Source organism: Pteropus vampyrus, unplaced genomic scaffold (genome assembly GCF_000151845.1).
Source record: "Pteropus vampyrus isolate Shadow unplaced genomic scaffold, Pvam_2.0 Scaffold153, whole genome shotgun sequence".
Taxonomy (NCBI): Eukaryota; Metazoa; Chordata; class Mammalia; order Chiroptera; family Pteropodidae; genus Pteropus; species Pteropus vampyrus.
In genome coordinates this window covers 1,817,734-1,845,256 of record NW_011888934.1, presented here as the reverse complement: position 1 = coordinate 1,845,256, position 27,523 = coordinate 1,817,734, and the positions used below count along the sequence as shown (strand labels likewise).

The 27,523-nt window shown below is 39.4% G+C and overlaps 1 protein-coding gene across 27 annotated transcripts in view; it reads left to right on the top strand.

Moving 5' to 3' along the window:
* The window catches only part of ELAVL2 (ELAV like RNA binding protein 2), a 151,353-nt gene that overhangs the window by 11,924 nt on the left and 111,906 nt on the right, over positions 1-27,523 (top strand). For 10 of the 27 annotated variants that reach the window (XM_023536344.1, XM_023536340.1, XM_011369720.2 and 7 more), the window contains exon 1: positions 11,809-12,347. The exons of 4 other annotated variants lie outside the window; for them this stretch is intronic. The gene's annotated coding sequence lies outside the window, so the exon portion shown is untranslated. Of the gene's footprint in view, positions 1-11,808; positions 12,348-15,068; positions 15,423-15,659; positions 15,852-16,376; positions 16,618-16,762; positions 17,015-27,523 lie in introns of those variants that run through there. 13 more of the 27 variants (XM_023536343.1, XM_023536339.1, XM_023536327.1 and 10 more) reach the window with 7 other exon arrangements.

The window sequence follows — 27,523 nt, the reverse complement described above, 5'->3', positions numbered from 1 at the left end:
GTCTTTTAAAAGGTCACTGATACTCACCACTTAGTACCTACCACTTGCTCTCACCTGGTGGCTACAGGGCTGAAGCTTGAACTCTTGAGCTACGGAGTTTTTGTTTTTGGTTTTTTCCCTCCAAAACACAAAACTACCTGTTTTTCTGATTTATAAAAAAAGGAATGCATGCTCAGAATTTCTACAAAGTGGATAATGCAGAAAACATAAAAAAGTAACTAAAAGTCTAACTCTCATTACCTCAAAATAGCCACTGCTTAATGTTCTAGTTAACATCTTTTATATGATGTTTAATACTATCAACAATATTTCATGAAAATATTTATATGTCATTAAAATACAACTATGTGCTATCCATTTGAATGATTTTGGAACTGCTAAATGGTTATGGAGTAGACATCTGAAAATTAAAATTTACAAAAACTAAATAAATTTTCTCAAACTGCAAAATATTGTATGGAGGTTAGGACCTCCTAGGATGTCTTATATTTCTCAAAATCCTATTACACTTGACCTAAATCATTTTAAAGAAACAAATCATTTAATAATCACTTTTCTCTCTTCTATTTGTCAGCAATAGATAGCATGGACTATGTGAGTTCCATTATAAAAAGTAGTTTGTGTATGTTGATTGTAATATATATTTTCTTTATGTTTTATTTCTCTTGCAAGTCTATGTCATTTTTAATGTTTGCTATGTTGCTTTAGAATTATTGAATTTTAACATCTAAGAAGAACCTTAGAAGTCATCTGATAAAAATGGTTTAGGATTTGGACCCTAAACATGGGTTACTTGGGGTCAAATTCCAGTCCTATTTCTGGTTGTGCGTTCTTGGGTAAATTACTTAACTTCTTCAGTTTCCATATATTTAAAATGATAGAATTATTGCAAGAGTTAAATTATTTAATGCACATAAAGCATTAGAATGCTGCCTAGTTCACAATACATACTCAATACTTCTTACCTGTTATCATTATTATTACTAATCCAATCTTCTCCTGGGAATCACAGGTTCAGTCAGTAACTTGCTGAAGGGAATCAACTAGTTTGTAGGAGAAATAATACTAAGACCCATGTCTCCTTTCTCAAAGCCTAGGAATCTTAGCTCAGTGCCACAGTGTGTCCTTTCCTAACAGTGTTTTTAAAGTTCCCTCACATACTCCTTAGGCACTAAGGTGACAAAGACATCTACAGCTAAGCAAAATGCAGCCTGATAGGCTCTGGTTCCTGGTTTTACTTCCTCACAGCTTTCTTGGGCTTTTTGGCTCAGAAGTATTGCTTGTTCAGATCCCTATCACTTTTTGGCCACAAAACATTTTCATTAGTATTAGTGTGAACCTTGTTCCTATACCTGTTCCCCCCATCTCTATTTATTCCCTGACTTTGCTGTCACATTTCAAGGAGTCTTAGCATTTTAGACAAAATCTTCTTAACCCTCTTTATATCTTGATTCTGAATCCTATATCTTTGAGTCTCTTGCAGCTCGTCATGGCCCAAATTTATACTTGTTAATGAACGTATCCTGTATCCAGTAGTTTTATATCAGTACTTTTCTCTGTTGGCTTTCAAAACACTCCCTGATGTGACTCCGCAATACCTAACCAACTCAATACTCTATTGCTTTCCAGTCCTTTCCTAAAGTTGGCTTGGTCTTCTCCACGAAAATTTTGAAATTTTCACCTCTGAACCTCATTTTATTTGTGCTTAACACACACACACACACACACACACAGACCGATAAAGCATATTTATGTAAAGATCTTTTAAAATCAAGGACTAAAATACCACAATATATGTAAATGTTCTCCTCTTCTATAAAAACCTTGTGAAGAAGCTCAAATTTTCATGTATACTTTTGATATGACTAATATGGATACATGCCTCTTTTAGTATTCATTTTACATGTAGGAAATATTAGTATTCTAGAAAACATCAGTGCTCTATGAATTAAGTAATGAGCACTGACAGAAAAGAAAGGCTCTTCTTTTATTGTCTGCACAAGGAATCTAGAAATATCAGCACAAGAAAAAAAGAAATTTCACGGGAAATTGTGTCAAAATAATTCAAGGAAATGTCTATTTGTTACTCAAACAGCTTAAACAGTCTGTAACACCATTCATTTATGTTACATCTTCCAACTCATGTTTACAAAAACTGACATTTCAAACAACTATATTTCCTAATTTTTCATACCAGAATGACAGTGACCAAAGGAACAGAACATTATTTTTATTAAACAGTACTCTCAGCCTTAAAATGCACATAAATATACTCAATCAGAGAAATAGATTTTCCATGTTGTCACATCAACATGAAGGGTTAAAGATGTTAGTGTGAAATGGAAATAAAGAACAGATCTGGCTATTCTCTGTGTTTCTTCTTGGTGCTAGTTACACTTCCTCATAGATGTCTGGCCATCACAAGACTGGGCTTGACTTTGGGTGGGTCAATCTTATCTAATTATAAAATACATTTAGGATACAGAGAGAGATGCCTATTGAATTTTCAAATAAAAACATTAAGGCTGTTTTTCATTGTAACCTATGAATTTAGACATGCAAAAGTTAAAGTTCATTCTTTCATCAGTTTTGTTTCCTTCTAACGTACTCACTTACTGAAAGTTCACATCTGTAGCTGCATCTATATCAATCCATAGCAAAGTAAGCCCAGGAGGGAATTGCAAAACTTTATACCATGAGCAAGTTTTAGTGTTCTTTTGATATTCTATGTTTTACAAAGTCAAGTGGCCATTATCTCTCCATTTTGTTTCATTCAAAACAAACAAAAAACTATTATGAAAAGCATATTCTCTGGTGCCTTTTATACAGTCTATCTCTATATTTCTTTGGGTATTTATTTTGATAGATTTTTCGAGTACAAACAGCCTAAGAAAGAGAAAACTAGAGCAGAAAATAATATTAGCCTATGTAAATGAAATAAATATAATAGCCTATAAAAATATATGTGGAGAGAGAGAATGAGCTTGGGGAGAGGCAAGTGATAAGGAGATTGAAACTGATTTCTTCCAATGCCATAAATAATAACTTTTAAAATCTTGTCTTAGGGTTAACACAGAATGGTAAATAAGAATGGATAGTGTGTGTGTGTGTGTGTGTGTGTGTGTGTGTGTGTGTGTATAATTGAATAATAAAAGTGTCTCAGCACAAAATCAAAATATTTTAATTTGATTAGACACTGATGGTATATATTTGATTCAACTTGATTTCAGCAAGTAATTAACTGAATTATAGCCTATACTTAATGCCAAAGACTAAAAATTTGAGCCTAACTAAAGTAACAGTGTTCATAATTAATGCCAAAGAGGGGAACATATTGCAGAAAAACTGACATTCAGGAAACCTGTTCTCTAATCCTATTAATCTTACAAATGTTACCTAAATTCCTAATGCCTCTGTTATGCCCCTGAAAATGAGAATTAATTTATGTCCTCTTTATCTCCTGGGTTACAATGATAAATATGTAAAAGTGAATTGAGCATTTTGTGATAAAAGATACTATAAAAATCTAAGGTGTTTTTATTATTGTATCAATCAAACGGGATCTCAGACTAAGTTGCTTTTTGAAGACTCACAACTTTTTATGGGTGAATCATGAAATTGTATTGGGAAAAATATTGAAGCCACATAATAGAACAGACAGAAGATTTTATGCCTTTTGGGACCTTTTGAACTTGGTTACAATTAGAAATGTGAGAAGATATTTATCATGAGATTTGTCAGGATGTTAACAAGAGCAAATGAAAATATTTAAGAGATAGCATATGAAAGCAGAAATCTAATTAGGCTTCATCAAATAAATGTGCTAAGTCATCATTTTTGTTCTCATAATTGTAGTTACCGTGTAACTACTGCTTCCTCCATGCCAGGAAGTTTGATTATTTTATACTCACGATTACATTTAACCTCCTAGTGATCCTAAATTAAGCATTATTATCACCCTTTTATAGATCCGAAATTAAAACTTAGATAAAGTAACTTGTCTAAGGCCCCAAAGTGATGGAGCCAGGTTCAAATCTGGATGTGTAAAAACCAAAGTTCCTCTAACAATTTGCAAAACTGTAGCTCCTGGTAGAGTAACACTATAGTTTTGATTTAAAGAACTAATTTTTGACAAGCTATACTATTAAAAAACTTGTATAGAGATATTGTACAAAACTTTAGAAAGGTAAACAATAACAAAATCTAGACACATTGAAGATGTTTTATACAACACATCAATTTGAGTCAAACCTTCCAATTTTCCCTTTTACTAGGATTTCCTAAAAAGTAATATGATTTCTTTTAAGCATTTATTCTCTAATTATGTTATTCTGGAACATGATAGACACCCAAAAGATGCTTGAATCAAACTGAAATTAATCTTTTGTCCAAGATCAGGAATGAATAGAAAAAGGAGCTGATTATATATCCCTCATTTGACCTTCACCTGAAGATAAATGTCATATTTGGAAGGACACAATTAGTAGTCTGATTTTTTTTTTTTTTTGGTAATAGCATTATAATTAGTTTTAAACAAAAATATTACAACTTTTAGATATTTCCAAATATAAGTTCTTTATATATCATAGACTGTTTACCTTAAAAATCTATTGTCCCATTTCTAGAGAGGAATTAATAATGGAAAATCCTTTTAAAAATAAATTTTGTATTTTTGTATTTATCATTTTTCATCATCCGTAATAAATTGGTATGCCTTTAGCAATCAAATATATCATTTATTTGTGTCAAAAATTAGACTGGAGTAGTTTTTATAATAATTTCATGTTAAAACATTTTTCTGTTCAATAATCAAATTTTTATTTTTAAAATTATCTTTTAGTTTTGAGATGTTTAAATTTATAAAAAAAAATTTTTCATTTTAAACTTAGTGAGAGTGTATCTTTTAATCCTGATGCAAATTCTCAATATCTTTAAAAAGTCTTACTTGTTTTGATAAAGAATAGTTTAAACTATTCATTGTATGCAAATTTTCAATTTATTTAAGAAAAAACAAAAATAAAAATCATAGCTTAAGAGACTCATTACAGTTGGCAATTCAAACTTGTTTGAGTATTTGTAATGAGCAGAAAAATATCTTATTATCTGATTCTCTGAAAGTAATATAATGATGCCTAAAAGATTGCAATTCACTAAAAGAATACTTCTTCAAATGCTTGCATAGTAGCCATTATTTAAACCAATATGAAAACATGACTGCAAGTGGTGCTATAAAAGGGAAAAGTTACCTTACATAAACATAAATTTCTCTCTCATTAAAGAATACATACAGCACTCATTCATACATACCCTTGAATTAAAAAAAAAAAAAAACACCTGTTCTCTGTTACAAGATATGATGGAATTTTGCATAAAGTATTCCACAGAAATGTGTTTGAGATTTCATGACTTATATTTATTTACCTCCCTATGTGTAATCAGATGACAACTTCAAAGTTTAAAATAATTGTTTTTTAATATAGCTGTATAGTTTAAAAACTACCGAAATGTATACTAGCATCTTAAATTTTTTTCTCCTCACTTTTCCCGACAAATTCATTTTTAATTCATTCTCATCCCACTGTGATTCAAGCAGCTTTTCCATTGTTAATTAAGTGCACTCTAACATTGATCAAAATTTTGGGGTTAAACAAAGTAAAAACTGACTGATTTTCTAAAGCTGCATTAACTATGTGTTATCAGCTGAAGGTATCTTTTTAGAAATGTTGCTAAAACTTAAAATATAAATGCTGCTGTAGAAAATGCAATGTATCCTCTCATACACTCTCATAAATGCACACCGGTGAATTTACAATCTACTCAACTACACAAAGAATAGGGTACAGTCCAAAGTCATTAGTGAATCAAGACAAGGTCACTGGCTATATTCTGGTCATTGTGCATTTAAAACTTTTTGTGAAACATTTAGATAATGCATAGAATTTTATGCCTCATATACATAAAAGCAGACAGAAGAGTGTGATATAAAATGTGCTGTAAGCTAAGCAGATTCTTTACTGTGGTTAACAACTTAGGCTATTCTAAAAATCACCATGAATCTCTCTGGTGGGATCTACAACTTCAACTAAAAAAAAAAGGTCAAGTTAACTCCTTTTATGGTAATTTCTCTGTATCTTGTTGATCTGATTTTCTTACAATAAAAGGAAAACTTTAGAGTCCATTCGGAATCAGTTTATAATACTTTATAGTCAGAGAGCTTCCTCTGCCCCATGCTCTGATACAGAATTCTAATTTCTATCAAATTGGTTTAAATTGTTCCTTAATGACTATTATCCCAAACTTTCACACAACTTTATACTTTTCAAATTGTTTATGAATCATGACTAGGAAACGTGGTGTGTCCCTTTGCTACTCCTCACAGCTTCGCCTCCCCAAATAATTTTTAAAACCGATGGGCTTTTTCTCTCACGCTCCACTCCCCCCATTAAAAAAAATATCCCATTCCAGGCGCCCCCTCTCTGCCTGCCGAAAGCATTTTAATGACAGTTTACTTTAGCGGTCTATCAGCAGACTGCTGCCTCTGCCTCCTGAATTTCAATTTCTTAATTTACAGCCCAGATAAAACAGAATGGAACAGGATCTGGGCTGCTCTCTACATTGGGTTGGCCTTATCAAGCGTGAAGTTTGGCGCACTGCAAACCTATTCAAGTGATTATCTGTTGAGGACCTCTCGAGCCATCTCCATCTCTGCAGCGGGCTGATAAGACAGCTGTTTCTCTAGCCGCTGTCTCCCCGGGCCTCAGTCTTCTTCTGATACAAACTCCGCCTTTGTCACCGTGCCCCGGTGCGGTCACTTGCTCTATGGGGCAAGGGTTTGATCTTAACACACGTGGGGGAAAAGTGAATGTGTGAGGGAGCGGGGGAGGAGGGAAAAAGGGTTAGAGACCGGGGGAAGTAGGGGGTAGGGCTGCGTGCCTAGTGCAGTTGATAGCTCTGATTGACTGGTCTCCCAGCCCGGCTTTATTATTTCAAATTAGAAGTGCATCGCACACACGTGAAAACATAAATCTTCCATGTGAGAAAGAGCCTCTGAGCATCGGAAGCAGAAAAACCGTTTCTTCCCAGGTCCCGGTAAAGGGGCCAGCGAAATGACTGATTGCCACCAGCTGAGACAGATGGTTTCCTTTAACTTTGGAAACTGCTATTTTTAATTACTTGTATTAATTTTACATGAGATGTATGGGCTCCAGGAGGAAGCTTAGAGAAGGCTGTTAACATCCCTGGGAAATAAAAACAACAACAACAACAACAACAACAAAAAAAATGGACACAAAGCTCTGATCTGCCCTTTCTCACCTCCAGTTTTTCTTACTTCACCCTCGTCTGGTCGCCTAGATCTCGCTTTACATGCTCAGGAAAGACGTTGAGTTTATCTGGCTAAAAGTTGCTACTGAGCAAAAGAGGGGAGGGAAAAAATCTGAAGACATTTTTAGGAACGTTTACATATATGATCGTTGACCCGAAGCTGCAAATAAATTTTCTGAGACACTCTGCGGCACGTGCAACAGATCTTAGCCTGAATATCTGCGGGCCAATCACCTAAAGGAGAATGAACCTCACACAGATTTTGCCAAGAAAAAAAGGTGGGGGCGGGGGGGGGTGATGGTGGAAATGAACAACCTAGGTTGGTCGCAGAGATTTACCGCAGAGATTTAGATTACATTTAATTTTTAAAAACATTCAACAAAGAATTCACATGTCTTTAAGCGTAAACAGTAACCTCAGGATTTAGGGGGAATTCTCGCTGCGTCTGCTCTTTTTAGTCTTTTATCTCAAACAGGAGTTTAAGGACAAAATGTAAAGAGAAAGTAAAGGATGTGTGTGATCCTGCTCACTGCCGCCCCTGGCACTGACCCTAATGGAAAGTGTTTGCAGTATAAAAGGTCCTTTGCAAAATAGTCTCGAAGGTCACTCACCTTCGGATAAAAGGCTTTGCCTCTTTGCCAGGAGGTGGTGGGAGCCGGGAGAAGAATTGGGGGAGGGGAGTGAGAGTGGGCGGTAGGCGTTTTTGTTGCGATTCCCGCTGGGAATTTCAAGGATTAAAAACTCTAGACTAGCTTTAGCAGACTTTTGGATGACTACCTGGATTTGCATTTATTTTGCCTGACCACTTTGATAACAAGCAGGTTCACCAGGGCAAGGGAGTGTATGAAAAGAGGACAGTGGGAGGGTGCGCAGTGGGTTCGGTCGGGGCTCTAACCCTCTTGGCGGTTTGTCAGGATGGTCGGGTCTTAGCAAAAGCCAGCCTAATTTAAAATAAACGTATTTCTAGTGAGTATGACAGCCTCTTTAAAGTCTGTGGAATAGAACGTTCCGAAGAATTTCAGTTGCCGCGTCTCACAGAAAGAGACAAAACACTATCAGACTTTGCAAACCTTTGTTCAGGGTCCGCTAGTCTCTGTCCATGGTGCTAATCCCTGCTTCTTTCTCTTGCCCGGTTGCCACGTTCTAAACTCACGTTGGTGTCAATTTTCTATATAACTTTTTTTTCCTGTTTTTTTTTTTTTAAACTGTAGAAGGGAAGTTGACATACTTCTTTAAAAAATAAAAGCGTAATCATTAAGCCATATAATATCATATAGGCATTAAATTATCACATTTCCAACAGTATGAACCACAGACCCCAACAAACGGCCCAACAAACTAACACACAGAATGATATTTTTAATCATCTGACAGGGTATAATGTGTGGAACTATCGCCTTAATCCAAACATTGTAAACTCATTTAACTAGATTATCTGATTTATTCACTTTTAAAAAGTGGTTTACAGTGGCCTGTATCATAAAATGCTAAAATCATCACTATAGACTCAACTATTGTAAGGTGGTTATTTATCCTAAAAGACATTGTCCACTATAGTTTATGAGAAGTATTCCTGTGAGTAACTGTTCCTTTACAAAAAGACATTAGTAAAATAATCAATTGAATTCATTACTTTTTGGCTTTGAGAACCATGCTTTTTGCAACTTTGTCCACATCAAACTTTTTCTCCAAGATCTTGAGAACTCCCTAGATCTCTCCCTTCTCTGCTGCAGTTTAAAAAATGCCAAGGACTTTGAAGATATATCAGAGTTAATATGACAATCATAACTCATGCCTTTAAAATGCTTTTCTAACGCAAGTTATAATGCTGTGGATAATTCTTTACCCAACTATGAATGAAGAGGGATTGCAGTTGCTTAATGTGGTGTGTGATATTTACATATAGTCATTATTAATTGCAAAATAGAATATGTTAATTTTTCAGGCTACAAAAACATGAATTTCACAGTGAAATCTACATTCGGATAGCATTTGTTTTAAAGTGGCAGTATTTATTTTTTATTTTTAAAAGTTTAAAAAACACATGTTACATATGGCATCTCTATCCACTTAAATGTTTCTAAATTTAAAAACATTTGCTTTGTTGAGGAAGTAACTCATTTTAAAAGACATTTTAAATTTCTTAATTTAACTCCATTTTACCTACAGAGAAAAAAACATATTGAAAATGACATTTTGAAAAATATTTGCTCCTCTGCCCAAACTGAAAAAAGCATATACACCAAATCCACAGAATTTAGCATTTTGCATTTGAAAAGACAAGTTTACTATATTCCATATAATTTCTTTAACTACAGAAAGAAATTCACCCCACACTCAGCTTTCCATATCCACCCTCCCTCAATCTTTTAAGAAAATTTACCTCTATAATCTATGAAATCTTTCTTGTGGATACAAACATGTACCACAGAATAAAATTAAGTATTAGTTTCCACATAAGTTAGAAGACACTTATGTAATTGTAAGTTAATGGTAAAGATTTTCTTCAAAGTGATAATATTGCATGAACACATGCAATTGATTCCATTAAGTTAATACTTAAGAGCATGTTAACAAGAAGAAAAGACAAATCACTTCATATATATCTGATTAAACAGTTCTATACTTTCACCCAAATTATATTTATTACTTTAAACGTTATTTCTCTGTATTGAGCAAGGAGTGAAGAGAGGGGTTAAAAGAGGATGACAACAACCCCAATCTTCCAATTGTTTATTCATACAGTGATTAATCTATTCTAGATGAGGTGTAGGGTCTTGCTTTTCCCTTCATTTGTCCTTCCCTCAGCCCATTGACTCCGTTTCTTCAAACTGCTTTTCATTCTTCTTCCCATGAGTTCCAATGAGGTCTAGATAAAAGTTTTAAGTTGAAATTAGACCCCCCCACCCCAGGCCTGATGTTATATAAAAAATGGAGGCAGGGATTAGCGCATGATAATGATAAATGCTAATTATAAGGTAACATATAGATTCAGGCCTTCTTTCCCAACTTCCAGTTATTATCATGCAAAGTAATACAACTCAGACATACAGGCTATATGGGAGATAAACAGGTCTTCTTGTTCTTTGCCATTAATCATTTATCAACATTCAAGGACATTCTCAAGAAACTGATTTACTTTTCCCCTCACTTTCCAGTTATTTTGCTTTGTGACTATCTGTCCTTTCCCCCTCCATCCTCCTTCAATCTCTTACCTGTGTCTCCTCTTTCCGGCATTCTCAAAGATAGCAACTAGTTGGAAATAAACAGGTAAAAGAATTCCTTTTAGAAAGGCTTGAGCTTCTGGAGATGATATTTTACAATGTGTAAGAAATGTAAGCACTGTCTAGGAAGTTGAAGGTATGCTTCAAGATTAAAAAGAAATTCAAGCTGGGAAAGAATCTAAGTCAAGTGAATATTGTCTTATACATCAAGTCGATTCAGAGGACCACACTTTCACTTGGAGGAAGAAATAGATATCATGAATAAAACTGTCTGCCAGCCTCCTGAATGTTATTAAAATATTGTTAATAAAGTACTCTTCATCTATAAAGCGCTGTTGAAAGCACTTGGTCTTCTCTGGTTAAACTTCCTAAATCCTCAGAGAAAGAACTCAGATAAAGGCTTGAATATCTTTACTGTCAGCAGTACATGTGTGATCCAAGAACTCTACTGCCAGCAAATGCAGAGCAGTGCCTTGTTCTAATTCTATATACAGTCGCTCATTTTGAGAGTCATCATAGACCTCAAAGTGAAGGACCTTAACTCAGTACCTCTTTTCCTGGATAGGATGTTTATCCTATACGTTTCTATTCTAATATGAAGTGAAAGCTAATTTAAACCGTGCAGCTTTATTTGAAAGCATTTCTGACTTCATTCTTATCCTAACAAGATGCTTTAAAAAATAAACAAGAGAGCTGCAATATGCATATATTAAAATAGAGAAAGACATAAAATTGACTAATGTTTAATATTGAATACTGGAACACAAATCGAAAAAAGCATGCCGGCAAGTAATGGATGTACCTTCATCCCTTTCACTCAGATCAAAGAGAGGGAGCTCTCAACGACTCATACATACCGGACAGAATTTAATGTTATAAAGAAACGTGCCATAGATGAGGCAGTGATGGCAAAGGAAAAGAGTCTTTCAGAAGGAGAAATATTTAAGAGGAAAGGAGATTGTGCCATATCGCAAACTCTGATAGTACAGTTCCAACCCTCCCACGTTGCTCTCTCCCCATCTCTTTTTGCTTCTTGAATTTCCCTTCGCCGCCGCTGTTAAGTGTGTACCTCCCCGCACAACTTACCTTGAAACGGGACTCCATTGAGCTCTCGAGAGTGACACAAGCTCCTAACCAATCATGTCACGCGGCCTCGCCTGAGCCGCCTCAATGGAAACGTCTGGACCAATCAGGATTGTGGGGAGATGAGCAAGTTACGTTGTGGCGCGACTCGGCGTATACTTCCGCGCGTGCTGCCCGGGATAGGAGCCTGGCAGAGCAGCTGCACACACGGCAGTGCGGAGGCAGAGAAGGGGTTGGTGATACAGTGCTATAAATCTGTGGTCCAGTCCACCTCCTTTTTAAGACGTCCTCCCCCCTTATTTCTGTTCTCAGTTAGAGATGCAGCAGCTTACCCCTGTAGCGACCTACTAAAAAGCAACAAGGAGAAAGACATCGTCTTTTTGAAAAAACGTTCTTTCGTCTCTTTTCTTTGTTCCTTCGTTTGTTTTTCTTGCCCGTTTTTGTTTAGTTGAACGGCAATCGGAGGGTAGTCTCTCCGTCTTTCTAAACTCTTTTTTAAGTTTCCCCTCCCCTTTCATATTTTTTTCCGGCATTTCTTTTAGCGTTGGACTTTGGGGTCGAAAGCATTTCTTTTTATTTGCTTCTTTTAAGCCGAGCACAGTTTAGGTTTCGTGCTGTCTTAAGAGAACTATCCAGCAGCTTCTTGCTCATCTTTATTGGGAGAACTGCACCGTTACTTTAAAAAACACACATACATAAAAACCTTAAGGGAGAAAGGTAAGTTTCGGTTTGGTTTCTTTAATCATTAGTTTCAGCGATGTGCTGGCAAAACCAGAAAACCTGTAAGTGAGCGGAATATAGAATATGAAGTTAATTGCACATGTTTGTCTCATTTCAAAGCTACGGCTCTGCTTTTTTTTTTTTTTTTTTTTTTAAATTCTAGAGAGCTAGACTAAAAGACGTTGGACGCATGCTTGACGTACTGAATATTTGCAAATGTCAGTGGCAGAAACTTAAGTGGGAAATGTGGCCAGGGTAGAGGAGGGGTACGACGGGAGTCTAGATGTTGAGTGAGCTTCGGAATTGAGGTTGGAAGTTCATTTCGTGGGAAGAGAGGGATAACTTGGGTTTCGGGGGATGCATGCCTCTACTTTCGAAAAACAACCTACTGGAGAGGCTTTAGTGCAGTTAAGAGGAATTAGAAGCCTGGACTTACTGATGAGACCAGAGAAAACCCCAGACTTAATTGCATTAACCAGATAACATGTGTTGGGGAGATGAGATTGCCAGATGGAATTTAGATGCTGCACCAGGCAGCGAGTTGTAGTTGATTGAAAAAAAGTACATGCCGCCTGAGGGCTGGGACTGGCTGGGGCTGGGGTGAGTAGAAGCTGTCAAAACTCGTCATTGCTACTAGGTGTGCGGGCTCTAATTCACGGGCGCAAATAACCGTGAATCTGTTTGAAAAGAAGATAGCCAATTTAGGGCCGAATTCTTAAGCCTGTGCCGGATATGAGATTCCCTTTGTTCAGAAAAGAGTAAATAAGATCCTTGGAGCTGTGTCTGTGGAGTGGCGGCTGCCTGGGAGCCTCGCAGTGGTGGGCGCAGGGAAGTAAATTCTAAGCCCTGTCCTTGGTCCTACGCGGCTGACTTAGCCTTCGGGGCGAGGGGGAAGTCCTCCGCAGCTGCAAGGCTTCGCAGCCACCCCAGGAACCAGCTCAGCTTCGTAGCCCTCACCCCTTTCCCTACCCCCCACCCCCGCCCTTTCTCGAATAGCTATTGTTAAACTGACGCGGGGAGAAAGATGGTTGGGGATGAGACGTTGGGCAGACACATGCTTCATTTTAACTTTTGTGATTTCCCAAGGTTTAGGAGAAACCAGCTGGCTTTCTACTGTGAAAAAGAATCCAGGGTGGATGTGGGAAAGGGGGAGGGTGTTCGCAGGGCGGGGTGGGCGGGGAGGGCTGAGGCGATGGTGGTGGCAGTGAACGAGGTGCCTTTGCCTAAGAGAAGTTTAAATTATTGGCACGAGGGGGTGTGAGTGTGTGCGTTAGAGCGCTCATGTGGTGCTTGTGAGGGAGAGAATGGGGAAAAGGTACAAAAGCCGGCTGAGGTTGTTGATTTCTCGCTGCTCTCCACCCCACCCACCCTCCGGGTTCGAAAAGCCAACGCGTGGCCAGCCTACTCCGGACGCAACTCTGCTATCTCCGGGGCCGTGGGGTCTGAGAATGGCAAGGTGGCAGTGCCCACCACCGGAGCTCAGCGGCGAACAGGACCTCGTGTGGCCATTGTTGCTTAATTTATGCCCAGCACGTTGCTATGTACCCACCTATTTCACGTCTGTAAAGAATTAACATGAGAGCTATACAACTGTGGCAAATTGGAGGTTGGATACGTTCCCCGTTTTCCATTTTCAAGTACGGGTTAGCGAAACTGATGTAGAGACTGGGTATTTTCTCTGGTAATTACCAGCTGGCCTTACTATGGCAAGAGTAAGAAATATACAGTCATTTAGTATTTACTCTTAAACACTGCGGGGCCCAGATGGAGGTCTCTGTACTTTCTCTTCGAAATGCACGGGTTCTCGTCTCTCCCCCCACTCATGTGCAAACACTCCTGTTGGTTAAGATTCTAAACCCTCAGCCCTTCCCCACATCCTTATTTATTACACCCATCCTCTGGGTGTTGGGAGTGTGAGGAAAATGGAGATGGTTTATTTTTTAGGCCTACACTGTAATCTACAAGATGTAGGCTTAGAATTGGCGAGGGGGGGGGGGAGCACAGAGCAGACAATAGTAACCAAAGGAATTATTTTCCTAATTGGAAATCAGTTCTCAAAAAGGTCAGGGAATTGATATGCATGGTTTGGGGAATGGAAGAGTGGGAAATCTGGGCTGGTAGGACTTCCTTGGGAAAATAGCTTCTTAAATGGGACAAGTAAAAGATTTCTCAGAATCTAAACAAATAAGTCTGCAAAAAAGAGAAAATGTTGTGTTTAGAAGTCATCTTTTGGGAGATTTTAAAAAAAAATTAACTATCTCTCTTAGTTATTCCTTTCATTCCCTGAAACTGCCTTACTTACACTAGGCACTCCTGGGTTCCCCTTCTCTCTTGCAATCAAGTGCTTGGGCACCTTGCTTTATAAAGCTAACCTGATCTGGAGTTCTTTACAAAAAGCAACGTTTGCAGGTACAAGTGGTTTGGAAGACTTTGGGGGAACTGTTGAGAAAGAGGTCTCGCATAACTTAAAGTCAGCTTCAAGAAGTAGGGTGGAAGGCATTCTAAGAGTTTAGGCTTGGACTGGTAAATTTGAAAGGCCCATTTTTGTCTAATGTTTGGAAACGAGCATTTTTAGCAATCCTGCCTGCTTGGGATGGAAATATTATAATTAACTGTTTAGAGGGAGGTCAAAGGCGCAGGCGCTTTCAGCAGTTCTCCCAGGAACCCATACAAAGTCAATTAAGGTCATTTAACTGCAAATCAGATTTGGGGGTGACAACAGAAATGCTAATATAGAATCAATTAGCTATTTCTGATGTCCTCAGTCTTGGTCCCCCAAATTGAAGGATAGTCTGTCTCCATTTCGATGGTGGTTGAGCCTCTTACTTTACTATGCCTGATTTGACAAGAGGGCGATTTTGCCTCCCCAGCCCCTAACCTGGGTTAGAAGAGTCCTTCCCCCTTTCTTCCCCAGCTCCGCCAGTCGCGTGGGGGTGGGGAGCGCTGGGCGCCCTTAGCGGACCTTGCTGCATCAAACCCGCATCATGCCCTTGAAGCTGTAACCTCAGTCACGTTCTTGCGGCGACTCAGTCGCCCACTGCTCAGTTTCTCTTTTACTTCCAGCGATTTCAGGTAGGTATGACAGGTGTATTTTTAAAATGTAGTTTTATTTTACGGGGAAGGGTTAAAACGAAAGCCTTTGCAATAAAAACACCCCCCCCCCTCCGCCCCAACCACCCAACACGACAGGTGCTCTCGTAAATAAGCGGCTGAGCAGGTGTAAAGACGTGCTTCCGCCGCGTGGCTCGGGGTCGGTTTAGACTCCCATTGGTGGGGCTGGATCTGAGGACAGGCACAGGTTTTTCTGGGGAACAGCGATTGACCCGGGCGTGGGGGCGGGCCAAGGCAGGACAGCGATGGTACGCCCCATCGGTGAAGAGTTGGCCATTTCGGGGCTTCAGTGGGGGGCGTTGGAAGGATGCAGCGAGCAGCAGGCGCATGTATAATCCAGTGCAGGATTTCCTACTTTGCGTTTGAAGCAGAGTATAGCACCCCGCACAGGTACTCAGGCCTTATTTGAACGTGATTACATTTGGAGAGGTAGAGAGGGACAGCGGGGGTTTAGCCTTTAGTTTTCCTCGAAGGGACAGGACCCTTCGGCTGTAAAGTGTGTATGTGTGGGAGGAGAAAGCCTTTTAACTCTGCTTGCAATACATGTGTATATGTATGTATGTATATTTGATACACGTATATATCAGAGTAACCTCTGCGAGAATCGCTGTGGCTCCCCGTTAGCGTCTGGATCCTGGGGGTTTGCAAACTTGAACCTGGAATCTGCCGCCCCTGGGCCCGCCACCGCTCCCCGCGCTGCCAGGGGAACCTGGTCCTGGAGCTCTCTCGAAATCGAAAGCCAGGAGGGACGAGTGCGAGCGGCCGCAGCCAGGCGTCTTCTCGCAGGCAACGACTCGCGGGGCGGCGGGGCAGGGCACGCGCCGGCGGCTGTAGCCGCGGCGCCGCGAACTCGCCGGCGGCCCCGCCTCCTGGCGCTCTTCCAAGCAAGCCCCTCCTCCTCGCCCTGCTACAAACGGCGGGACCGCGGTGCCGGGGCGTCACTGAGGCAGCTGCCGGCCGGGTGAGGAGGCCGGTCGCCAGCGCGGGTGGGGCCGGGGTTCCGCCGGGTTCTAGTCTGCCTTCCCGCCACCACCAGGACTGGGGACGCCGCCGCCACCACCGCCTCTCCGCGGAGTCCGCCCGGAGCGACTCCTCCGCGGCTGTGCTGACGGCCGGCGGCGCGAGCCGTAGCAGCTCCAGGTCCAAGTCAAAGCAGGCAAGTGCGGGGGGCGTGGGAGTGTGCGCGGGGAGGGCGGGAACGCTGCGCCTTGCCCCAGGTCTGTTTAGGACGCCGAGGCTAAGGGCTTTGCGCGCCGCCGCGGCGCCGTGCGGGGTCCGGCCTCCGCTCGGCTGCAGCCTTGGTCTGGGCTCTGGGCGGGAACGCTGGTGGGGGCGGCGGAGGTTGTGCACACGAAGTTCCTAGAGCTCGGTCCCTTGCGGCGGGAGTACAGGGAACTGGGCGCCTCGGGAGGTGGCACCGCTCCTCCTGTGGGCACAGGCTGGTTGGGGGCGGCGGGAGCGGAGCCGGGCCAGTCGCGCCGGGCAGCGTGCACCGGCGTGGACGTGCTCGGTACGGCCGCGTGTAGCGCGAGAAGAAGAGCGCCGAGACGCAGGTGAGTGTATTGGAGGGAAAGTGGGGGAGGGGACTTTTCTAGAAAAAGGGTAGTATTCCTGTGGTGGACAGGCAACCCCGCCTTGTGGGTGGCTGTGTGCACTTCAGCCGGGTGGTGTCTGGTGGCGTGCCCACTCGGTACAGCGCCTCCTCGCGCGTGGTCCTTGGAGCTCTCGGGGCGTCTCCAGACTTTGAACAGCCGCGCAGTGTGCGGAGGTGGTGTGGGACCGCAGCCGCCCCAGGCAGAGCAAAGAGGGTCTCCCGGGCCGCTCTCCCCCTTGCGCGGTGTTAGGCGAGGCTGGGCGCAGCCGCGTGAGGTCGCAGCTCCTGGTCGCAACCCGGTTTGCGCGTGAGCAGCTCGCTGGGCGGGAATCGCGGAGCCGGCCGGCCCACGGGGCGAAGCAGGCTCAGGGCTTTGGCTCGCTGGCTGTGGTTGCGGCAGCTGCGCGTGCAGCTCGGTCTCGAGCGCTGGTCAGCTGCGGCCCCTGTGCACCGACGTGTGTGTGTACACTGATGACATTGGTGGAGCCTCTTGGCGGACCAGCATCGCTTCACCGGCAGGTGTTCCTCCAGTGGTCATGATAGTGACCAGCAAACAGTCTTCTTTCTCACTGCGTTTCCTTAAGAGCCTACTTATCCTAGAGGGCTGAAGCTCGAAATCTAGATGTGAACTACGAGAGTTGTAACTGTCCAGATGGTCATATAAAATAGCGTTTTAAAAGATCATCTTTATGATAAAATTTCCATCTTCTTTTCTGAAAATGTGAGAAAAGGAGGATTTGTAACCAGCTATCTTACTCTCCTTTATTCCCTCACCAAAGAATGGTGCTTAACAATGCCAAACGAAATCTCTCCGGCAAGGACAAAGAGCTTTTTAAAACTTAATGTTTTAGTGGGCCTACCCATAATAATTTTGTCTTTATAAAAATGTAGCTCAGCCCCCAAACTTACAGCAAATAAGTCTATTTAAAACCACTCAAATACCAGCTGGGGTGTAATTTCCCCATCCCCTTAAGTAAAATCGGTTTGTCTGAAATACTGTTTAGTTGCCCTTGAAGACAATTTTCTCAAGAATCATTTCCCCAGAGTCCTTTGAGTTTTTTCATTGTGCTAAGGTAGCTCTTTCTTGCGGAAGCTGACCTGGAATCTCCATTTTGGTGAGCGGGTGGAAAAGCTTTTCTGGGTGTACTTTCTCATCTGGACCTTTGGGTCTAGAAATGGTGACTATTTTGTTGGATGAGCTGGAATGTTACTGCATTTGTTTTGGGGCTATTCTTTTATTTATTTAACATTGGAATGTTTATTTAACTTGCTCAGGTGTGTGTGTGGGGTATGCATACTTAGAGAAAGTGTTCTTGGAAATAGGGGAGGAGAGGGGAAGAGGGCACAAGAAGAAAACATCAAGAAGATAAATGGCTGGGGTGGGGTAGGAAAAATTAGATTATGAAGAAACACATTGTTCAATTTAATAGGATTCCTCTTGTTTTTTTTTTTTTTTCTTTTCTTTTTTTGAGAGAATATTTTTGTGTTTGTGTGATCAAAACTGGCCCCTTACTCGCTATTTTGGTAACTTTGTGCTGCAGCCTTTCATGGAATGAGGTTTTTTTGTTTCCCCTTCAAAGACAGAGCCTTATGGATTTAAGGTCTCCATGTCTCTAGGTGTTTCCTCCACTGTGTAGAGTTTGCCTTTAATCATGCCAGGTCAGCTGTTTTAAGCTACACATACTCTTTCTACATGGCTCAAGAGGATTTTAGGTTTAAGATATGTTTCTAGAATGGAATGGGTACCCAAAACTGGTCTGTGTCAGCCAAGCACATCCGTTATTTACTGTGGAACCTTATTTTCCTTTTTCTAGGCTCAGGATGTATGTTAGTTGTTGAGATTCCTTTTCTCATTGTTTTTGTTTATTTGTTTATTCTGGTTAATGCTTTTTCATCAGAGACTCAAGTTATTTCTCTGTTTGAGTTTTGACACTTTTAGTTAAGACCCAGTTCCCATTGGTTATGAAGAAGAACAAGGCTCTTAAGTGGCATTTCTACTACCCCATTTCTTAATCCACTGTTTTGGTTCTTTGTGCACAGATGTTACTAGCTGAATCCTTGTTACTACTTTCAGCCATTCCAGCCTTCAGTGCTTTTCTTGTTAACATGATTGTGAATTTTAAAAATACTGCTCCCCCCTCCCCAGGTTCTCTCCTCTTTTAGAAGCAAGAGTCAAGTTCTCTTTAAGGACACCTCAAAGCCATCCAGAATACCCTGACTTCTAAGCTGGGATCAACCTTTTACTCTTTCTTTGATGGAAATTTTTTTTAAAAATAAAAAACCTGTAACACTTTTCAGGAGTTAACATGGCACAAGAGCACCACAGTGGCAAATTACCCTTCATGTTCTTTTTCCCCAAAGGACTGAATACTCTGAAATAGCATCTTATCGAGACTGACTTTACCTTTTGCAGTTTAGATTGCTTGGTCTGTATGGAAGGGTCAGCCCTTTTGCTTTAATTTGAAGTCATAGTAAATCCACTATATCATCATATTCTTATTACCACCTTTGTCACCAATAATGCTGATATGGAAGTAAGGGAGCCTAGAGATCCACAGTACTTAGCCAGGTCAGGTTATTTATTTATCTATTTATTTATGTATTTATTTTTTTATTGGACATTATTGGGAACTGTATAGGTGAGGTGGTATGGGGCCTGGATGGTGTGCCACCCTGTGGAAAACTTGCCCATAGCAGTCCACCCCAGCTCTTTCTGTTTCTTTGGATGTTTAGCAGGACAGGCCAATAATCAGACTAAACTACATATTAGGTGTTTTTTTGGTTTGTTTGTTTACTTGTTTTTGTTTTAAATAGCGCATGGATACTTGTGCTGTTTAAAGTAAGGCCACTTTCTGGGCATGCGACCTGTACAGTAATAACGCCTCCCCCTTGGAATTCTTGAATTTTTGGACAGGAGGACCCTATAGTTTAATTTCCCACTGGGACCCATATCTTATGTAGTTTATCCTGGTCAGAAGCTTCCTTGATTGTTGATATTTAGCTGTCAGTATTGCTGCTCTATGGTATTGTATTATAAAAGAGTTTGAAATCAAAGGCTTTATACACTGGTGATACCACACCCAACTCTTGAATTAACTCTGTGGAGGACATTAGATACATAGAATGTTCGCTTGCTTTGTCCAGTTTCATTTTACAGATGTGGAAGTCTTTGCTAGTTCTGGTTTCTCTCAGAACCCACCCACATGTTATTTACTTTAATGCCAAACTCATTGCGTGTTTCTCATTGGGAAAAACACATCGTTTATTTGATTCTGGATTCTGGGTGGTTTGCAATGCTGGTTTCTTTTTTTTTTTTTCTTGATTTCAGGTAATATAAATCTGCCAAGTAGAAATAAGGCACTTAATCTTGAAAGGCAATATTTTAAGGCTTTTGTGTGCTAAAAGATATTTGTTAAATTATGCTTTAAACAGGAATGGTAACTTTGAGAATCTGAACTAAAAATAGAAATTAGTATAATAAAATTCTATAGAGGTTTTGTGAAATAATTAGGAACTTTTTCACTAAGAAGAAATAAACAGATTTGGTGTTTAGCATGCATGATGTGATGTGTCTCATACTTTAATTTTAGTGAGGTCACAGGAGAATTTTTTTTAAGGGAAGATGACTTTCTATAAAATCATGAGCCTCATAATTCCATTATATAAAACAAAACAAAATGTGACTCTTCTGTGAGAAACATCGCTAGATGCATTCCCATAGGCATTCTCCCCTTTCATGCCATGCTAAATTTTCAGAGACTATTCTACATAAAAATATCTAATTTTGGTAAAGATATTATTTAGTTTCTTAGAGCTTTGGGTTAGGCTTTGCCTCAATTTCATTGATACTCCTAACTGTATGTTTCTCTTTTGAATGTTGCTGAATAGTTTTGTGTGATGACAGATGAGAGTTTTCCTTCTAAGAAATCTTCATGCAGAGGAGGATAGGTGCTTTGGGAAAGAGAGGAATAGATAAAATAACCAAGATTGTTGTAGGAATAGGTGCCGTGGGGTTAAAACCAAACCAATTTGAAGGTAGTCTTTAATTGCAAGTAACCACGTTTTTCTTATTTAAAACTTGTGCTTTCCTAGTACCCGTCTCTATATTAATGATTTATATTATGTCAGTTTCTGACTGAAAATGAATAGCAAATAAGGTTTGACAGGAAGACCCCCTTTCCCACTTCTAGAAATTCTTTATTTGAAAAAAACATCGAAATTTTCTCAATAGACTTATTTGTTGAGAGACAGTTATAGTGAAATTATAGTTTTTTATTGTAAAAAAATGTTGAAAGTTTTGCTTTAGATTGGATATTTTGAACTCTTAGGTTGAGATATCTGTATATTTTTTCCTTGTCCAATCTAATAGTGATAAACTCATACCAGCCTTTTCCCTCTGACTTAAAAAAAGGAGTCTCTCATAAAAAAAACAAAACAAAACTATATTCTACATGACTAGCTTTTCTTGCAGAATTTTTGTTGTTGCAAGCTGTTCATATTGGAGATTATTTCAGAAGCTTTAAAGACTATATTAATGGAATATCACAAAAATTCCTATTTTCATAAATACCAAACCAATTAACTGTTCTTTCAGGATGGGGTTTCATTTTATTTTGCTTTTATAGTTTAGGAGTGGTCAAACTCACCTCAAGCTTCAGTAGACATTTTCTTGACTAATTTTATCTCCTTATAAGAATAAGGAAATAGTTATTTTAGAATTCTTAGCTTTCCTATATTTTCTTATTATGGAGTTACTGTAAAATCAAAATTTCTTATTAATATTGAGGAGTTCTCAATCTCTTTGAGCATCTGAAGAAAACTGTGGACCCTTTCTCCTTAGAGAAATGCACATACACAGACATTTCCTTACAATTTTTACCATCCTGCCCTCTGGAGTAAATAGTGTTCAAACGAGGTTTTATTTGGGAAATAGGACTTTGAAAATTGGAGTTGTTGTCTTACACTGGTGATAGCAGGGCGAAGTCACTCGGATCAGTTCTTATCTGCTGTTAGTGTTAGTGATGTGGGCCTTTAGCTTCATCAAAGGCAAACTAAGCTTCCTTGTTTCCTCACAGTTTGTTTTAAAATTCGTTCTGATTTTGTAAACAAATATTACACATGTCAGATTTTCTCGTGAGTACAGTGCTGCCAATTTAGCTACCGAGTTGTCTTGCCTCAGTAGGTTTTTTCATTTAGGTTGAAATTCTTAATTTAGCAGAGCCAGGTGGAAAATACTAGGCTGGCAGTCTGAAGTTTTCGTCATCTGGTTTTGGCTTAGTTACCTGTGTCCTTGGTTTCTTAACCTTTCTTCAAGTATAAAACCTCACCCTCCACATCTCAAATATGAAGATGAGCTTATTGAAGTACAAGATTTTTGGCAGTGGAATGACGGTGCTTACTGAGTCGGAAAGGTGGTAATAGGTGATCCATGTAGATTAGGTTTTATATATTTGACCTTCAATGTGTTGTTATGAACTGTCATTTTTAGTCATTCTTTATAATGTGCTATCATGTGTTGTATACTGCATAGGGAGGTTTTGGGAGAATTGTGACTGAAAATTTCAGTGTGGAAATAGATATAAATTATCTACGATGACGGAATTTGAAAGGGAAATTTAAAATGATTTCTCAAAAATATAATTAATGCTAAAAGATTAAGTATGAAACTATGAGAATTTAGCCAGCTAACATGCCAGGAATATAAGTGTCTTAATTTAAATTTTCTATCTTTTTCAATGAGAAATCAAATTTTTAAATTTAAGCATTTACATTAATCAGTATATACTTTCTTGATTTGAGTTTCATTTAATCTCTCATCAAGGATTTATTCCTATATATCGTGTTATGGAGTTTACACAGAAATGCATTATTTTTCCTGCTTGTTTCAGTACCCTCTCATCAACCCAAGTAAAAGGTCATTGATGGAAGCCCTGTCAAGTAAGTCATTAGAAATTGCTTACTTGTTTAGTTTTTAAAGGATATTTGACATTTTTTATTCTTTAGGCATCATTTGTGTGTATCAAGGGTACAAAAGATATTTCTTAAAACAAATAAACCGCAGTGTATTTGAAAATAAATTCAGCAAATTGGTTAAGGTGGAGAAAATATTCCTGGAACTGATTGTACTTGATCTTGAGTTTCCTTTGAGCTACTTTTTGGAAGTGAGATTTTTCTATTTCACTGATGCTGCTTCTCTATTGGAGGTACCTTTGGTGACGTGAGGATCACCCACCTTTATTGCAGAGCTATCCAGAACATTTTAAATATAAAAAGTTTATTATAGGATGAGCAAGTTTTTATAACCTATTCTCAGGTACGGCCTATTTCTGTTTGAGTTTACTCAACAGCACTTTCTCTCCCGGAGGTCCTACTTACTGGTTGCTGGTTTATTTCATTTAAACCCTTGGGGTCCTTTCTGGCCTATGGCTGTGAATGACTCATGGACTTATTCCAAATACCAGGTCATTGATGCCTTTGACCTTCATCTCTTCCGTGCCATTTTCTCTGCAAGGAACTCAAGTTACCCACATCCTTCCTCTCTTCTCTGTGCTAGCCCTCTGTCCTGTAGTCACCTGTCTGTGCTTCTGAGCACTATGCTAGTTCTAGCCTGGCAGTTTGGGTCATGTGCAGTGTACTCACTCGTCCCTTTATTTTCTAATTTGTCTCTTTTTCTTATCCAGCTTGCACTTTTGCATTGGATCTTAAGCATTTTGTTACATTTTACTTATTGAAGAATATAGTAGTTCCTGCTTATTTGCAGTTTCAGTTTCTGAGGTTTTAATTACCCATAGTCTCAAAATATTAAATGGAAAATTCCAGAAATAAACAGTTCATAAGTTTGCTGCACACTTTTCTGAGTAGCATGATGAAATCTCATGCCATCCCGCTTTGGATGGCATGCTGTATATACTCTCAGCCCATTAGTCACTTAGTACCAATCTGGTTATCAGATCTACTGTCTTGGTATGGGAATACTTGTGTTCAAGTAACTCTTATTTTACTCAATAATGGCCCCAAAGTGCAAGAGTTATGATATTGGCAATTTGGATACGCAGAAGAGAAGCCATAAATTGCATCCTTTAAGTGAAAAGGTCAAAGTTCTTGACTCAAGGTATTTTATTGTCTTACATCATCATCATCACCATCATCAGGAGGGTGAGTGCAGTACAAAAATATATTTTTGAGACTACATTCCCATAACTTTTATTAGTGTATTGTTGTTCTATTTTATTATTTTTATTGTTAAACCCTTACTTTACCTAATTTATAAATTAATCTATCACAGGTGTGTATGTATGTATAGGAAGAAACAGATAATAGGGTTCAGTACTATCTGAGGTTTCAGGCATCTGCTGGAGGGATCATAGAACGTAGCTCCTGTGTATAAGGGGGGACTTCTGTATTTTCTTTGACCAAGTGGATTGCTGCTATTAGAGGATGAAAGGGAAAAACAGGTAGAAATGAACAAATAGTTTCTGCCACAGGTCTCAAATGGTGGCCCATGGGCTACATGTTATTCGTAGCTATTTTATTTGGTCTAACCTACATTTAAAAAAAATAGTGAATTATTTATTTAAGTGTTGGAAAATATCATAAAGATTTAGAGCTGTCTTTTATATTTCTTGAAAAGTTGGAAGGGTGGAGCGAAACTGAGCCCATATTCATTAATTGCTTGTTTATGTGGAGCATGCTTTGTTTCACTTTGGAATACATTACTGCCTGGCCTTTGTGGGTATTTGTAGTTTATGACTCTCATGCTATAGTTCTAAAAGCTATGGGAATTTAAAAATTTACTCAAATATAAAGACGAAGACAGTAGTTTTAAAGATTTCATATTATTTTGATTTTCTTTATATTTGCAACTGTTTGGCTTTTGTTGGATTGCTCCTTACAAATTTAGATCTTGTAGTCTCTTTTATTTCAGTTAGAGAAGTCTAGTCATGGACTTCTCCTTTCTTAATCTCTGGTTGCAAGATGGTTTCTCTTTTCTGTACAAGACTTGCTTCCAACAGGTTGTCTTACCTTTTCCCCCTTCCTTAGGATGTTACACCTGCCTCCATTGGGAGCAGGGATTTCTTCCTGCTGGTTGCCTGCTTGTAGTTGTTCAGATTTTGGGGGATCAGCAGAAGTTGCATGGTGCTGTGAAGAGTAATAGGATGTTATGAGCTGTTTAAAAGAGGCCCGTGGATCACCTGCTACCCTCATTGCTAATAGTGTCAGCTTAGAAAAGACATTCTTCCCCAGGATTGCTGTAAAAAAGCTGATACGAGAGGTTAGTGGGTGTGAGGTTTATATGTGCTGTTTCTCTGTCCTCTTCCTCATTTTTTTCAGTCTTCAGCCTTTTTCTCCCTCTCTAGAAACAGCAAGGGATCCTTTAGCAAAGCTATCTCCCACCTGTGCAGTAGAGTGAGCTGATGTGCCAGAAGTTGAAAGAAGTTCCACATGTCATGTTTGGACTAATGCTGTAATTTTATTTTGCAGTAAGGAAGGTGGATATTATTAATCTACTCCTGAACATAATAGCACAATTTGAATAGCAGAGAGCAACTTTGGTGTGTTAATGTCTAGTGAGATGAATGCAGATGAATGCTAAGTAGGTAGAAAATGTCAGTGTAGAGCCTTCCTTTTGGTGACTTTCAGCACTTACATTTCTGGTTAACTTTTTGTTCAGCCTGGCAAACAGATAGAAGATCTGTTTTATCAACCAGCACTAATATAGCTTTTGAGGATGGAACAATACCTTTAAAGCTCTGCTCTCCTGGCAGCCACTTGAGCTAGGCCAGTCATAACGAGGAATTAGAATGTGTCCCTGTATTGTACATCTTAGCAAAACTCTTCAGAATAATAGGAGCTTAATGCTTGTGGTTTAAAAAATTGGCAGTCTCCAGCCTAGCTAATTTTTTTTTTTTTTGGATATTTGGGGTGTGAGTAAAAGTGTATGCTTATTTTGAATTGTGTGTATAGTTTTTTAAAAAAATTATTTTATCTTCTAAATTTGTTTTTAAGAGGCACTTGAAAATAATTCTTGGTACCAGGCATCTGCCGCGATTATACTATTCTTTTAAAAGAATATCTTACTTTGATGTGCCCTGGAGCAAATGGTCGAAGGACTGATAGAATGTCTTCATTGTTGAGTGAGGATAGGGAATTGAAAATTGATGAAAAACAAGGGTGTTTTATTTCTCTACAGGTTGAGAATCGTCCTGGAGCTTCTACTGTGTGATATGATAAGCTTTGGGATATGTGGGCTGGTGGTTAACTTGGAGTCTAGACTTTTTTCAAATTCATCTAAAGTTTTTTTCTTTTAGTTTTGTTAAAAGATCTTAAAAAGTGTCGTTTTGTTTTTGTTTTTGTTTTTGTATTGGGACTATGCTCAGAAACCAGGAAGATTGTGTAATACTTATTGTTTCATCACTCATTATCACTAAGAGTTAGATACTGAGAAGCTTTAGAAATGTTTATAAAGTGTCCTTGTCCTCATATTCCTTGGTTTGTCTGCTTAAGGGGATTAGGCAGAAAATGACTATTTAAAAGATGTCACAATCTGCCCCCATCCTCCTGCCTCTGGCTTAATATCATTTGAGGAATTGAGGAAAGGTATATATCTTAACAGAGATACCCCTGGGCATTAGGTTTATGGCCTGGTCACTACATATTGCTTTAGGGGCAAGGTGTGGGACTTCTCTTAGTTTTGTGTGTATTTTTATTTGCTTAGTTTTGGTGTCTCTCCTTCTGCCCCCCCATTTCTTCCATGTAATTTTTGTCTCTCTTGATTCTTTATTGTGGTATGTTTCCTGGTTTGCCAGAAGCCCAGTCACAGGTGAAGAATATTTATGCAATACAGAACCTGCCAAGTTTTAAGTTGTGGCTGGAGAGAGATGCCACTGTGATTGTCCTAATTCTGCTATTGTCCCAGGAAGAATGGATCCCAGGCACATGTATGGAACTACATGGAACCCCCAGTTTTTCCCCTGTAGTTTTATTTTCTTGACAGCATGATGTGCCAGAAACCTTCTCTGGGTATATTTTTCAAAACACCTAGAAAAAAGTCATAAAGAGAAAACATTTCTTTGGCTTCTTCCCTCTTAGTATAGTTCTAGTGGCAGAAAGGAAGTAAAGAGTCAGAAGCTTGGATGCTTTTAAAAGCACTAATCCACACCTTGAGTCTTCCTCATGCCTAAGACTATGTCCACCAAGGGTTCTCAAGGCTGTTCATTGTAGCTTTCTCATTCCAGTTCTTAAGGTTCCCTTCCTTTTGAAAAGTGATTGACCCCACCCTACATGCTGCTTCATCTTCTTGGTTTGCTAGAGAGGCTTGTTCCCTCACTTGGAACTGAGGCTGTTGGGGAATTATATGTATTCTTGCTCCTTGGACTTTTTAAATGAGTGTGGCTAATCTATCAGTATTGTTTTGTGGACAGTAGGGGGCCAAGTTTGATTTCATGGTGAACAACATAGTTTTTTTGAT